This window comes from Manduca sexta, chromosome 21 (assembly GCF_014839805.1).
Source record: "Manduca sexta isolate Smith_Timp_Sample1 chromosome 21, JHU_Msex_v1.0, whole genome shotgun sequence".
Lineage (NCBI taxonomy): Eukaryota > Metazoa > Arthropoda > Insecta > Lepidoptera > Sphingidae > Manduca > Manduca sexta.
Genome location: NC_051135.1, coordinates 4,379,169 through 4,396,677, shown reverse-complemented (window position 1 = coordinate 4,396,677; position 17,509 = coordinate 4,379,169). Strand labels below are relative to the sequence as shown.

Here is a 17,509-nt window from a genome sequence, read left to right as displayed (position 1 = left end):
AAATATTACCGTTTGCTAAGCTTTGTTATTTTGGGAAGCAAAAATATAGAGTTACAACAAATTACAATATATCAATTTGATAGCTTTGAAACGCCGAAACCGGTTTTCTAAGGTTGACGTTGAAGTATCGGAATATTGTGTCTATTGGAAGTAGGGGTCGCAAACCGGTATCCCGGATTTCGAAAATACCGGAATACCGGACCAAATTAAGAACTTCAAAATACCGGTATTGATTTTACAAAAACCGGGATTTTCGGTATTTTCGGTATTTTATAAAAATAAAATTCAGTACAAAATGTGTGTATAATTATTAATTTCTCGAGTTTTAAATCGCAAAAATTTTATTTGCTTGCTATTTCATTCATTCGTATAGGCGTATATTCTATAAAGAGCGGGCAAAATACATGGCTTATGCCTATATTGCTACTTTTGTTTTGTTCTAAGCATAGCGGTGTTGACTGTTAGTTGTTATTTTTATTAGAACTTATTAGACATATTTTTTGTTCTTTAAAGTCTATCCTCATTATTCATAGGCGTTATTTATCTAAGGACGGAGCATTGCTGTGATAACAAGTCTGTTTCTTAGTGCTGACGGCATGGCAGCCTTTGCAGTGCGCAGACGTAAGGCCGTTGTGATTGGCTAATATTGTGATATAACTTGAATCTATTTGGCTGTCATCTTAACATAGCTGAACAAACAGCAAGCTGTTAGATAAACAAAGTTGAGAAACATAACAGAGGGAATAGATGTAAAATACAACCTGTTTAAAAGCCTCGAGCTGCCTACAATAATGGCCTGGTCTTTCATGGCAATTTTGCGGCGTTTACCGAAAGGCCGAAATTGTCCTTATTTGCCCTATCTACAGCTGCGGACACACAATCGACTTGCTCCTGAGAATAAATGAGAATAAATTTGCAAGTCATCAGTATACAGATGGTACGCACATTGAAGATTTTGTGTTAAGAGGTTTATCAAGATAGAGAACCATAATGGGAGAGTATGCCGTCTTGAGGGACGCCACAGTCTATATCACGCCAGGCCACGCTTTATAAAAGCTAGACGAAGAGTCGTCTAGGCGCACCAATTATTGGTGTCCTTGAAGATATGACGAGAACCAATTCAGTGCTGTGGGCGAAATCATAAGGTGGGAGAGGTTTGCAAGAAGAATGTCGTGACTGACTGTATTGAAGGTATTGGAGAAATCAACCAAAGCCAAAACAGTGACTTTGGAATCCTCCATGTCCGCCCTAATATCGCCAGTCACTTTGAGGAGTGCAGTAATAGTGCTATGGCCAGGTCTGGAGCCAGACTGGGGTGGGCAAAGTAGGTTGTTTCGGTGCACATGCTTAGACAGTTGCTTGTGAGCACAGGCCTCGAGCACTTTCGAGAGATTAGGAAGAATGAATATGGGAAGGAAATGTTTAGCAAGTGATGGGTTAGGGATTTTAGGAAGAGAGATAGCAATAGCTCTCCGCCACAAAGACGGAAAAATACCAGTGCTGAGGGAGGCGTTAATGATATGGGACATGATTGGTAGAAGTTGGTCCAGGATAGGTATTATCATGCGACGACTGATGTTGTCACAGCCAGTGGCATTGGATTTAATGGACAGGATGACTTTTCTAATTTCACCCAACAGCACAGAAGAAAAATGAAAAGTATTAATGTTAGGCCTGGATAGACCCGCTAAAAAATCCATGGTACGACGCCTAGTTTGGTGATCAATCATGGCTAACAGATGTGAAATGTTGATTAATATCATCCAAACCAATAGTCGCACCGTAGAGATCTAAATACCCAGAGTTCCGAGGAATCTCCAGATACTGGCTGGCGAGGAAGAAGAAATAATACTGAGAATGTGTCGGCGTTTAGCATTACGAACCATCTGGTTACACCGATTCCTTGCAGCCTTAAAAAGGCACCAGTTCTCCTCCGAACGATCCCTTCTGTACTGGCGAAAAGCCCGATCTCATCGCCATCCTAACCCCATATGTAATCCATGGTGCAGGAGATCGTTTTAATTTAATTTTCTTTAAAGGGGCATGGGTATCAAAGAGTTAACAGACAACGCGGTTAAAAATTGCGACTTTATCAACAGAGGTGGCTACCAATAGGTGATCCCAGTTAAAGTTAGCAGCGTCTCCTTTCAGCTTATCCGCATCGATGCGACCAAAACTACGCAAGTGCAATATCTTCGAGGGGAACTTGGGAGGTTTAAGGGCGTAAGACATGTAGATGAGATCATGGTGAGGGAAGCCAGGAGCGGAAACTGACCGTGGGAGAAAACAGAGGAAAGAGCAGAGGTGAGGATAATGTCAAGCCAAGTGTCGAGACCATCCATTTCATGGTGGGTGGCTTACAGTGGTAGGACATGCTGTTTAGCAGAGTCAAGGATAGTGAGGAGTTTACGCGATCGGGAAGAGTGGCTGGCAAGGAGATCAGTATTTAAATCACCCATGATGATGTGATGAGCTTATTCAGAATTCCACTGTTTCCAGACTGGAGAAGTAATCAAGAGATGAGGGACAGTAAATTACACCTAGTAAGGTTTTCACTCTCTTTACCCAAACCTCAAGAAGCAGAAATTTCGCATAAGTAGAATAAGAAGCAAAGGAAGATATTACAGTTTTATATTTCAGGTCGCTACATAAATATATAGCAACTCCGCCTCTCATGTCAACTCGATCATTTCTAATCAAAATGAAACCAGGGAAGGTGTAAAGGGTATAAGGAAGGTGAGGTTTGAGCCAGCTCTCAGAAATCAGAACGGCATGAACGTTGGCTTACGAAAATAATCTCTTTTCATTCAGCCTTTAACTAACCACTAAGCTGTCATTAAAATTTGACATTTAATTACCAATTTAAATGTATATTTCCTATTTTTCTTATATTTCTTCAAATACCGAAAATACCGAAAATGCCGGAATACCGGAATTTAATTTAGGTCAATACCGAAAATACCGGTTTTGAAAAATGGTCCGGTATTGCGACCCCTAATTGGAAGTCAATGTACCTATTTGTAAATCTAATGGACAGAATAAACTTGGTCGTCCGACTCGAAAATTAGCCGTACGTCTAGTCTGCGTCTGCAAATGTTGCTAAAAATACAACGCGCTTCCTTACAGCAAATAGCTCTTACGTACATTCTGAGAATTACAAAAACAGATTTTTCTAACAGTTTATTATGTGTCCGATCACGTAAGATGCAGTATGATAATAGCTTTTATAAATCGGAAACGACTTGTGCTTAGTTAGTTGGCTAATGTTTACGAATATTAATTTATTGACAATAAGTAAAATAAATAATAGACGTTGCTAGATAAACTTTGGAGATTTTGTTGTTTATATTTAATAGTGGTTATGTGGAATCTTCGATTCCTTCCTGGTAAAACGGTTTGTAAATATTTCATATGGCATATTTTATTGTAATGTTATTGACTAGTGACGCCGTCTCTATCTTATGATTAATAACTACATCTTTAAACCCTTTATCTTTGGGAACCTTGACCATAATCACGACCTTAAACTTCTGAATTCATTATAATTAGCATTGTATAAATTAATTATCCAGATTGATTGTTTACATTTTAATTTATCTTTGTCGTCTTTTTTATTTCATGTTGAATGAATAGAAAACTCATAAATGAACTAAAATGTAATAGGAAACTTATATAATACATAAAGAAAAAATATTCTCTTGAATTTTATAAACCTTTACTACTTACATGTACTCTATAATTCTGTCATGGTTCATCGCACTCACATAAAAGAAAAATAGCAAATAATTTTGATCTCTATAAACATAAATCAGAGCATAGATTAAACGAGATGAAAACAAAAAATCATATCTCCATTCTTCACGTCCATCAAGTCACGTTATAGAATCAATGAGACCACACGTGTCGAGTCGACTCAAATGTCGACTTAACGAGTGATTATTTTAGAAAAACTGGGACATGGTAGTTTCGCGAGCGGGAATTTGCAAACATTTATTCTGTACGGGATCAAAGCGATCAAATCAGCCGTTTACATTACGTGATGTCAATATTATAACTCCCTGCTAGTGTCAGGGCGCTCTAAAGATTCTTGGAATGAATTGAGTGGTTACACATTATACACGCTGGAATGGTAAATTGAGTTATTGTGAAAGGCTTTCCCTTTTTTGTAGTAGTTTTTGTGATAACATTATAGCGATAAGTGTAGCAGTAAGTCAACTACTATACATATATTATGCTTACCAGCTATACAAATACCGTTAAAATTTACTGCATATTTTAAGTAAATTTGTAATGAACGAATATATAAGTTCTACTGCTTCCTGTGATTATAAAAATAATAATACATATAATATTTTTATTGTGTAAATTATACATATTATGTAGTTATTTAACTAGTAGGTAACAATTTTATAATAGCTGTAGATTGTCTGACGAACAGCATCAATTTTAAGACTTCAAACTTCTAAGATAATTAAGTCTTAACTTGCCAATGATAATTATGAATCATGATTGAAATTCTATGACTAAATGTAATGACATTAGAACTAAGAACTGAAATCTTAGCACTATGGTCAACTGTGCATTACAAACATGATGAATCTTTCTGCTTTCATTTATTTACTTGTCCCTAGTGGAGGGTCACCCAAGTCAATACGGGCCGAGGGTGGAATATAGCATCGATTTTATTCTTCCCCTCTAGCAGGGTTTGCTTCTTTAATTGCCACATGAAGATAGGGGACGAAAATTACGATCGACATTTCTTATTTTTCTTTAAGAGTAGTTTCAGACGCGTAGTTTTAGGGGATCCGTCAATGATAAAAAACAAAGATTCTAATGTTTCATTTTCCGTTTTCAAGTATCTTACTATTTTAATATTATATGATTGCATCATTAATTGTCTTCAATCAAATGATGTTATTTGGATAACGTGGAGTTCCCGCAAATCCGCAGAATTAAAGGTCTTTCTCCGTACAAAAGCGCTTTAATTAAGTAACCCCGATAATTCTGATTGGTACAATGGTAGCAATCAGCGGCTTTTAGTTCTAGAAGTAATATAGTGCCATCTTGAAGTTCTCCGTTAGTATGTTACGCGCACGCTAGTAAGTATAAAAACATTTATTACTACATATTTGAATGCAGAAATCAAAAATGAGATTAGATTTTGTTTCATATTCACTACACTTGTGTGAAATAGGCACTGCGTTGAATGACTTCGCCTGGTCACCTCGTACACCCCTTATAGATACAAAGTAATCTCGTATACATAGCAATGGATCCTGTTTAAAATAGGTATCTGGCGATTGTGTCAGTTGGATAAAGAAGAAAGCCTTCATTATTAAAAATAAGGAGACAAGGTTGCTCTGATCAGTAAACCAGACTTCTTTCAACAAAGAATGATAATGCAGAATACAAAATGAATTTAGACCATAGTTTAAAATTTCCTGGCGCGTGATTGGCAAAATTTTGCAACACTGCAGTCATTCTATTCATTTTAACGTTCACATTAATATGGATTTGTAATACACATTCGTGCAAAATGTTACGTCAATACAAATTGCTAAACTATTTTCTAAGTGCTTTATTGTCCACCAAAGCGATGTAGGAATGAAACAATGGAGTAGGATTTTTCGCATTTTCCCGCACCACCGTAAAATTGCATGATTTTAATTACTTTTTTTATTCTAACCTACAGGACTGTATCACATTATTGTAAACCTGAAGACTCAAATTAGGTACTTACACACTATGACTATTACCACATCTTTGCGTAAATTACTTATAATCACGATAACGGTACAGGAAATCCTTGCGACATGGGGCTTCACTCATTGCGCGTTTATTTCGTTAACTCCTTTAAAGAATAGAATATGTTTATAGAAATCTGTCAAAGCACACTTTAAAGTATTAGCGGACAATGCGCCATAATGTTTAAACAAGCTGCCAACAGACTCGTTACGTAAACAATGGCTGACGAAAGTACCATAAAAACCTTCGCGTAACACCCAACCATTAAATTCATTGATATCTCCGGATCTCACTTCCGAATCGCAATGACGGGGAAAATCTGTTAGGTGATATAAGAAAAGGTACTCTTGTATCTTACTAATGCGAAAGTATTTAGAAGATTTAATGTTTGTTATAATTAATACAGAAACTGAATTGATTAGGGCATTTAGCACACCGATAGATCATGTCCTAGATTAGCAGTTTTCGCATTTAGTAAGTTAAGTATTGTCTCATTATACCTAATATTGTTACTATTTTAATATATTATACTTATTTGAATAGGCATATACACACAGTGTTTCGTTAGAATTATTTGTCATTTTACATGGCTATTGTTTCTTTATAGCGTATTTATAGTAATTCTTCCCTCATTTTTACATTAAATATTAACATATTTCGTAAAATTATGATGCTTTACTTTTACCATTAACTGTATTTTTTATTTAAGTGATAAATCTACTAAGAACACAATTATAAGTTAAGTTTTTTTTTTAATTTAGCTAATTATTTTGTAAAAACATTTTAATTTTGTCATAATTTTGTAATGTATACTCCAACCGTTATTTGTGCATGTTGTGTTAGCCTTTAAGTGGCTGTTGCACATGTTCATGGTGCCAAATAATTTAAGTTTGCAATGAGATGTGTAAACAACTGTTGGCTGACCTTAAATAAATAAATAAATAAGCAACAAAATTCCTAAATTATGTTGATAATGGTGACATTAGACTCTGCTTCACTGATACTTAACTAGGTAATACTCAATTAACTTCCAGGATAACGTTTAAAAATTGAGTCGGCGACAGCGGGTAAATTAGTTTCGTTCGTTGGTTGTTTTTATCCCTAACGAGGTGGGCGTTGTCCAATCAACGGACTGCTAATTGTAACTTTTATGATACTATAGACAATTGGATTGAAATTATAAAATATTATATCAAAGAATTTCATAACAAAATAGGTACTAGCTCTGAAAAATTAAATCTTTTTTTAAAAAAATTATAATTTCATAAGGAATCATTTAACATGCGTTTTTTAGAATTTGTTTGTTTTAAAAATATTTCAACAATATAGCAATAACAGTCGCAGTGAACATCAAAACGACATCATCTAAATAATCTTAAAATAACGCCCCTAAATCGGACTCACATTTTACCATATGGGGCGCCATATGGAAGATGCATATTTATTTTTATTCCAAACGTTTATGATCGTGATGAAACCGTCCCGACCTCGTCGACCACAATTGCACCAATGAGAGAACGCCGGGACAAGTCATCGCAATTTAAATCATTAGAACAAGTAAGGCGGCATTTCCACTGACATTCGTAACGGTCATAGTTAATGTTTTTTTTGTACCTATCTGTTTATCTTTCAATATTCTAAAGAAATACGTCATGTTATTAAAACCATAATTATTTACTGATGAAAATTGTTGTTTATTTTAACATTTGTCATTTTAAACGTCACGGAGCTTCGTTAAATTCGTTTACGAAATGAGACTACATTACTATGGTTAATGGTATTGGTAGGTTACCTGAAATAGGTTTATGATTTTAAGCAGAGCCTGTTAAATTTAATTCCCGAATGAAGTTCAAACAATAATGCCCTTTATCTCCTGCGTCTCATATTCTAAAACCGACGAATGCCATATTGCATATGTTAATGACTAGCAGCTACTCTACTGCACTAAGCAAAATGCGTGTGCATAAACCTACTGTAAATGCATTATTTGATACATTAACATATTATCTCTACCGTCGTATTGAAACGATTGGAGCTATTTTGTTACATAAGGCTCGTATGATATTTCTCACTAGTGACAATTGACGATCGATTTCTTCCATTAAATGATTGCGCCCATAAAACTGCAAATGTCGTCCGCGAAAAAGAAAGGGCATTTTTTCGCTCTGTTTAACATTTGTTTTGTAATGCCAATAGTCAAGATTTCAACACAACTAATTGTCGAAGAAAACTAAATAGTGCAACATCTGTTTCAGTTACTAATAATTATCTTCAAGCGTGACCACAAGTATGATATATCGATAAATATAAATATATCTAATCATATTATACTGTGTGATATCGAATGGAAAAATGTTGTCATTACTGTCATATTTTTTATGTAAAAAAATATACACACACACACTCACGCCTTTTATTCCTGAAGGCATAGGTGGAAGTGCAACTAGTGCACCTATTTTTCACCGTGTGGTTCATGATGTGATAGTTGGCGAACCTATCGCTATATCAGGCATAAATTGCGGACCCAATTTATTCAAAATTATCTTCAATACATAAGTTAAAAAAATATGTATAAGAGAAATGCTTTAGCAGGATGTAATTTGTATGATTATATATAGATTTTTAATACACTTTAAAAATTAAGCATTTTGTACCTGTACAGTAAACACAATAGATATAAACATAGATAGTGAAAACATTATCACTGACGCAACACAATAATCATTTTTCGCAACTCGGACGTGCGATTAGAAATGATTTTACCACGATAACGTACATAGATTAACTGCAAGGTATCTTTCTCTTGACAAAATTCACTGAAGTAGAATTTCACCAAGATTATAAACGAATTCATTGCGCAAAGCCGCAATACAGTATAGAATGCCCTAGATAAGCGTATCCACATCTCACGCGGAGACTGGCTTGGTTCCGAGGGATAAGAATAATTTATTTTACTAGATAGGAAACTATGTTGACGCAGTTCGGAGATATGATATTGTTAACCGACCTGTATTACCTGTGAATCATATTATTGAATGGATGACTGATCATGTGTACAATTGACATATAAGCTGTTTTTTACAACGCAATAGTGACCACTGGGACTTTTATTCCGGGAAGGGCTTTCAAATTACTTGCGAATTAAAACGGTGGCCTTATAATACAAGAGATTACGAAGTAAGTACTGAACCCTTCCAGTTTATTACGAAAATTTCCAAAATTCCAAAAATTATAGTAAGTATAAGTAATATTGTATTGAAATACAAAATAATGTTCTTATTTTTAATTTTGTTAATACTAAAAGGCTTAGAACAATGACAAGCATCTTGTTCCGAGCTAAAAGCATTGCTCATAGATAACTGAATCAAAAAAATCTGTCTATGGTTTTAAATGTAGAATCTTACGAAAAGTAAAACATTTTCGACAAGGTTTATTGGTGTGTAAAATATGGAGTATTTTTTTTTATTTCTCTGGCTTGGTTAAACACTATACCATATCTCTAAGTAAGTAAGTATATCTTTTCCAATCCATTTAAATTCTAAAGGTCCTGTCATAAATTGCGGGATGCGATTACGCCGCCAATTATACTTCTGTGTAGTCGCTATGTTAATTTTATGTTATGTTTATACATTTTCCTTGATATACAGGAAAGTTTTTATAATTAAATATAACAACACCAAAGTGCGCTGACGTGCGTTGTTAAAGAAAACACTTTACTATTTCTTTTCGTAAAACACTTCAACTCAATCAACACCATATTTTTCAATACTTTTTTAGGCATAGTAAACAAACATTTTATTCAATAAGTACTTAAACCATGACTAATGAACAATAACAATGGTTTTAATGTACGGGGTTTTAACTGCTTTTGCACTGAAAGGCACATATGCCCTAAAATTTTAATAAAATCTGGATGATTTATAAAATCATAGACCAATTATTGTATACATTACCTGAAAGATTAAATGAATTAATTTTACATGGTTTTGCGCTAAATACTAAATATGAAAAGGAGTAGAATTAGCCATTATTTTCATTGTTCTATAATAACCAACAAGAACTCATACTAAAGTACAGTAAGTACAAAAAAATCGGTTGTCTTAACCTTAATTTTGCAGGAGATAGCACTTTCACCGAGTAATTATGACCCTAAAATGTAAGAATATACGCTATTATAGGAATCGACTAAGAGCACTTATTAATGAGCTTGGTATATTTTCATTCAATAATTACTAATGCTATTTTGCTGTTTGTGTGAAATGGCCCTTACACGGTCCGCGCACGGAACATGTATTATAAAGTACTTGAAATGGACTTTCTCAGTAAATACAACGATGAATCATTAATTTTATTATTGTTGAAGTAATGCAAACGCGTTTGCCAACTGTGGTCTAAATACCTACATATCTACCTCCTTTTTATTTATTAACAAATCAACCCACATCTGCATGATGTACAAAATTTGCATGTTTTATATTATCATCAATATGCAGATTGTACGCAACGGTGTGGCCATTAGCATATTAGGTACTTCCTTAATATTATGTATATATTATTTAGTATATTTACCATTCGGGCGATAATCTGTGAATGTCTTGATCCGCATTTTCTTTTCTCAATGTATCCTTTTTGCAATGTTCGAACGTGGTGCACTATCGCGACTTGGGCACCTTCATCACTGAGCACTTCGACACACCGAGGGTAAACAAACCTCACATTTCACGTCTACGATCGATTTTATTGTAATTAAGTCAGAAAGGATACAAGTTAATAAGAAAATATTATTAACAACCACTTTTCACATTGTTTTTGCTCGTACAAAACACAAGTAAAGACACTGCAAAGTAAACGATGAAACAACAAATTATAAAATGATAGGGGTTGAATCGCGTGTAGCCTGATTTGACAGCTGCGAGCGCGCTATCCCGAATTCCCGATTCAAATATTGGATGGTACGCGTGAATGAGCGCGGGGTGAGGGAACGAGATAGAAAATGAAGTGAACTTAGCTGCACGTGACGTAGGACGTGTCGGGAACGGGCCGGGATACAAATAGCACCAGATTAATTGGCATGTACAGCGACCGCGACGCGATATATCTTGATACTTTAAGGGTTTATAAAGAGAATAAAAGTATACAAGTATTTTTTCCTGGTAATGTAAAATTTTTTTATTGTAAGAATCACAATGGCCAATTATTAATTGTACGCTGCAGAACATTTCCAATAAATAACGATAGCAAAGATAAATATTAAGTGAAGTTATCAAATCAGGCTATACGGTGAACAATATAGTAAACAAAAACTAAATATCGTTGTATATTATGAGATTATATAAAAATAAAACTGACGTTGTTAATCGGATCACGACTACACCACCGCCGTGTAAAGCGTCAAACGCGCAGGCGCAACGCCTGTAACTGACGTACGCATGCGCGCCAACTTCACTCCGCTCAACAATGTCATTCTTTACGGCGAACTCTCACTACATCAACATTAGGGTCGAGTAGTAATATCATTAAAACTACCCCATCAATTGACTTTCTCGTGTTTCTTTATTCATAATATGCCTACGCATAAAATATGAATGTAAAGCGAATATTGTGTTCACCATTTTATTATAACACCATATCATAACATAGCATTGTTCATTTCGAAAATTAGATTACGCGGAAAACATAATATTAATCTGGTTTTCTTATAAGTATACTAAACTATTATTTTATTATAAATCGAATCTTAAAACCAATAAAAACCTAATATGATTTGTAGTATGAATAATACTTAGATCATAACAAAGGCAGTTATAAAAGTAATTTGGTAATGTTTAATGTTACCTTCTTTTGCAGTAAATTCAGGCACATTTCTAACAATACCTATTGGTGCAACTTAAGTATTTTTTAATAGCTATACACACCATAGAAAATATGTCCTTATATTTTAAAAATGTATCAAGAGACGTGCCTTATCTTTGGATTTCATTTTTGGTCAAGAATATAATAATAATACATAATAGCAAATCATGAACTACCTTAACAAAACAAAGGAGCCTATAATATAGTAGATAGTCTTTATCTTTTTGTAAAACAGCTACGCGTGTGCACAATGCGTAGGTAGCTGTACATACTTACTAAGAGTCTTCAAAATATAACGGTATGTTTGCCAAATCAGTCATAATAAACGAACTAAGTGAATGACCCCTCAAATGGAGACACCAAAGTGGATTCCTCATTCCCAAGTACAATTGTTCGAATATTCGCGTGATTTAACCGTTTAATGCATACGAAAATAGATAATGAATTGAAACCAAGTTTTGCACTATAAATTGAAAGTCACTCCGAACTGCGGTGAGAGCTATTGCGTGTTCAAGAAAGAAATTCGCCAATGTTAAACGATCTAGTTACGCAGTTGAAACAATTACAAATTGAAATGTCGATGGACTGAAAATTTATTTCACGCATCGAAATGCCTGCATTATCTAGGTTGAAATATTTAACAATGCCTATAAAATGAAATAGTCGTGCGTAAAATACAAGACTATTTTTAACTGGAAAATTGATCCTTACGATAAACCATTCATTGTTCTCAATCGAGTTAACCGTCTTGGAATATCCGACGTTTTACAAATGCACAAAGATTGTATTATACAACAGATGCATTGTCTGGGATGTTTTCTAGACCGACATTATGTAGGTGCCTTATTTAACAAAAACAAGCAATTCCTGCGAAATGAGTGCTAGTTTAGTCATAAACCGCCGTGTGACTCGCCTACACTTCGCACATTTGGCCAAATGTTCGTCATGTGTCCTTTTACTTCGGACAAAAAGTCGTAACCCGGACGCTGTTAATGTGAAACTTTGAATCAACACATCGTACTTCTTATTATACTTTTACTAATATAAACTCGAAAGTTTATAAAGATGACTATTAAAAAAGCGCGTAAACTGCTCAAGGAATTTAGAAGAAGTTTGGCTCAGAAATAGATCATGTCCTAGATTTACAGAAACGGAGGAAACTTTTTGTCCAAGAAAAATCGCAGTGGGATTAAATACACCGTAAAAGATCTCACAGATAGATAAATCCGCTAACAACCCTGAGTGATTAATATATAGGTAGTTATAATCATATATTATTCCATAAATTAAAAATTAAAACTAAAAACGAAAGAAATTTTGCCGAGATCGGATACAACACAAGCGACATCTATGAATTATTACAAAAGCTATTGTGAGCATTTAAAGCGATCACAGTGCTACTTGGCCAAGCTTATTAACGGTACTTTAATCAAATGATAGATGTCGCTTTAGTAATGTTGTGAAATATGATAATGCATTGATTAGTCAGACGGTGTCAGTAATAAATTACCGCGATAACCTTGTAGGACTCTACCACTTGTTTGTTACCGCTTGTAATCGAAGATCATGAACACGACAAATATTATTGGTGATGTTTTGTATAGCCTTCTAATGAAATAAACTAAAAATACTTAAAAATTATATTTAAACATGCAAATAGAAATCATGTTCTACATTTGTGCACACTGTACATTTTGTGGAAAGAATGTATTTTCCTAATTATAATGTGTAATTTAACATGTTAAGAATGTTTAATTTATTTCATTGTACGCCATAAAAACATTTAATATAAAATTTAATTAGTAATTTTTCCGTATCTAAAACATGAATATAGCTTTAAATATTCTTGTCATTGACCGCATTCTTAAAGTCAAATGATTAGATAAGTAGTATCTCACGAAAACTTAACTCGTGCAATCACCTTACAACTTACAGGTGTGTAAGAGTGCGTTTAAAACTTGTGACAACTTTGACACGTACCTCTCTGTCGCCTCCGCTTACGTATTTTCTTTCGTTTCTTAGACTTTCGATTCTTCATTTGCTCATCTCTCCTTTCCACTTGACCGTAAGCACTTTTAGCGACATCCAATATTTTACCAATAATACACAACACCAACGCAATCATTTCCAAACTTTTAGCTATAATGTTAAACGTGTTTATCTTTATCTTGTCCTGTTATCGTAGAGGCACAGTTTTTTTCTTTTTTCTTCCAATTGTTCGTCACAAACAATCTATTCCGTAGTTTATTGTATTGGTTTAGTGGAGCACAAATTACTGTTTTACACATAACCTTCACAGCGTACGTACGGTAAACACTGCAGTTTTTGTGCAGTGTTTTTTGCGTAGGACTCTCCTCCGTTATGTGGGATGAGATTATTGTGAGGTTATCACTGCGCTTCACGTAAGGAGACAAACATATGACTGCTCGCTAACATCACACAGCGGGAGCCTTGAAGTGATTTCTAAATAAGGCTAAAAATATACGCCACACGCGTTTGATCATTACACAATATAAGCTGCACTTAACAATATTTATAACATCACTAAACTAATGTAAACATCTGAATACGTTGTTAGAGTAACCCATTTATAGTGTAAACTGTATTGTAAACTTTAAATCACAGCGGTTACTCAAACTTTAATCTTTATTTACGTTATCGGTAGTGAGAATCGGTAAAAGCATATTTAACTAGCGAAGGCGGTCGTATCTATCCCTTGAAGGGCGAAGTGAAAATGCGTCGGGTGCATCGTTGTTTGTTATAATCAGTATGGCAACTGCTTTGTGATTTCCGTTTCAAATGAGTTCTGTATAATTAGTCACGTAGGAGCAACGTGCGGCACTCACTCTACTGTATCTGGGAAACTTATACGCCGGGGAATCCTCGCACTCTCCCTTTGTATTTAGGAACTAGGTTAGTGTTACTGAAATTGGAAATCTATGTATTTTTTTTTATTGTCTCCTGGTTGTCGATCCATAGATAAATGTTTATAAGTGTTAGGTAACGCGTATTGTGTTACCTACTGAGAACTTGTTGCGTAATTAGCGGATAGTATTGATACTTTGTTAATAATACTTCTGAATCATGTAGCGAGATAAAAAAACTATATTGGTATATGGTTTGGCATATTTATTTCTCAAAAAGAATTACATTCACTTACATGAGAAATATGTTTGACTAATATAAACTTAACTGTATTATCGGCGTTAAACCGCACTTATTAACAATGAGGGTAAGTTTGCGTGACAAATAAATTCTCATCAAATATGGTACTGCATAGATACCGAGTAACAAACACGTTTCCCAGCAATATGGGCAACTGGCTATGCCAGAGTCCATTTTAGTGTAGTAAACTATAAGTTCTGATTCGTTAAATAACATGCTTTATTTTTTTTAAGTAGTATAGGTATAGGACATAACATCATAAGGAAATATTGTATCCGATGTGGCTTTAATATTTTTTCGTTAATAGCCCCAAGTACACTACATTAAAACCTCAGTATGATTTCGTTTATTAGATTCAAGTGTTCCAAATTTAAACTAAATGCGTTATAACAAACAATTAAAATATTATTAATTGAAAATAATTAGTTCATGTTGTTTGCCTAAAGTTACTCAACTTGAACCTAAAAACACTCAAAGTTTACATAAATAAGAATCGTAATCTGTTGAATCACAAATATAAGATAACGGCTTCATCAAACAATTTAATCCAGTTAAGCACTAATAAATATATATACGTAACTGTATTTATTGTGTTGTCAAATTACATTTATTGGTTATGTTATTGGGTTATCCTATGTTTATAACCTTTACTGGCTAGAGTATATAATTTCCCATCTAAAGTTAACAATATATCACTAGTATTACAAATGCGAGAAATTGTAAAAATGCTTAGATGTTAGTTAGAAGTTAACTCAGACTATTCAATACGGATCTTAAATAAATTTGGCACACACATAGACCATATACAGGACAATGCACCTAGGCACTATACTATCGCGAAAAAGAACATAGAGACACTTTCATCTCGAGAAGAAACTTGCGAACGTTACCGATAGCAACATGTTGAATAAACGCCTGATATTCACACATCACTTGTATATTAAATCGACTGGTTACTTTTACGTCACGCACACGCCATAATCGTCATAAATTTGGTTTATAAGGCTCGCCAAAAAGACCCCACTTCACCTGATGGTAAGTGAAGTAGGGTCCAATAGAATGTCGACTGACGAGAGATGATCGCCGCTCTGCAGTTGACACAATTATGCCGGCCTGTTGGAACCGGATGTACACAGGCTGATCCCAGAACGCGACACACTAACGTGGGCTATTGTGGCAGGTTTAACACCTTGTGTACCGTGGTTGCTATAGGCGGATATAAAGTATATCCTAATTCCTATCACCAGTATAATATTACTTAAACAGAGAAAAATATTTACACCACTTAAGATGATAAGTTCAATCTGCAAATTTGTCGAAATGCTAATACAAAATGTTATTAAAGAACCTTTATGTTAACCTCTTCATTCTTTAGACTGACAAATAAGCCTAAGTACGTATTTTTTGCCCAACGAAGTGTTATCAACCGTCCCATCACATCAAGGATTTCATTTAGTCCTCTAGAGCCTGTTAGACGACGTAGATTGGTACTTTGGTAAGTTATCGAAGTCTTATGTCATTGAGATAATAAGCCCAGTGTCATTGACGTATATTCCCGTGTAAGGTTTTTATCATTGTAATTTAAGGAATTTAGAACGTAACAGTGTTTATAGAGGGATATTTTGGCTTTATTTTAGGAGCTTGGTCGTATAGAGGATTTATAAGGCGAATTTGGATGGAAAAGCCGGTAGGGTCGACCGCTCCAAACCATCGAATGTCAGATATCTGACATTCTTAGCAAAGGCCAGGTCAAAAATAATCGGATCCGACGGAAATGCATGAAAAGATTGATGAAGGTGGAAGTGCGAGAAGTATGCCAGAATCGTCAAAGTGGCAACCCGAAGTCTCTGCCTACCCCTATGAGACATGACAGAGGAGTGATACTATGTAGATATGTATGTAGACCATAAGATGATGCTTATATTAAAAATGTAAGAGTATGAAGATACCAACCACGCAATAACCGTTGATTAAATTAAAATGAAGTTAACACATATATCTATACCAAGGCTATTATTATGTTAAAATATAACACTTTTTTCGACAACTGTGAAGTGTAATAACTTGCAACTAAAGTTCTGGAGAGGTAAAAAATATTTTATAGAACACTTTCTATTCCAGAAATAAATACTGTGGGATTTTTATGTCAGAACAACAGTGAGCGAAGCCAATGTCCGAAGTTAGTGTTGTACAAAAACAAGCGCCGGTAATTTTACCATACGCTTTCCGATCCTAATATCTTACTAAAATTAACCGCGGAAGTAAGATGGATGTTTGCTCTACAAATCATAATGTCTGAACGGTTTTATACGCGTTTACTGGTTATGCACTTAGCGTGTTAGTTAAAATTACGTCGGAAATGCAAAACTCCTCACGATAATTAAGAGAGGCCGGGATAGATTGTCTTTGTTACCCAACAATTTCTTGAATTTCACAGTGCTTATGAGTTATGATATAGTTAGGGTTGCCAACCGTAGTTAGGGTTGACATATTGTACTATATTTTGGGTCTGCGTACTATATATTGTTGAAGAAATATATACTTAGTACGATAAATCAGTAACAAATATATATTTGTATTTTTTTTTTGCTTTTTCCGTAAAATACTATAATTTTATGAAGTGTGCTATATTTGTTATAGATTATTTTGAAAAATACTATAATTCATCGAAGAAGTGTTAGCAAACCCCAGATATCATGAAGTCCTTACTTAGTCGTGCCAGAACACTAACTAAAAAAACCTGATA

At 34.5% G+C, this 17,509-nt stretch overlaps 1 long non-coding RNA gene across 1 annotated transcript in view; it reads right to left on the bottom strand.

Annotated features, from left to right (window-relative positions):
* Positions 1-11,198, bottom strand: part of LOC119190046 — a 35,253-nt gene extending 24,055 nt beyond the window's left edge. The window contains exons 1-2 of the long non-coding RNA XR_005112748.1: positions 11,095-11,198; positions 10,315-10,582 (exon numbers count right to left, since the gene is read on the bottom strand). This is a non-coding gene — a long non-coding RNA (uncharacterized LOC119190046). The remainder of the gene's footprint in view (positions 1-10,314; positions 10,583-11,094) is intronic.
* Positions 11,199-17,509: the final 6,311 nt, after the last annotated feature.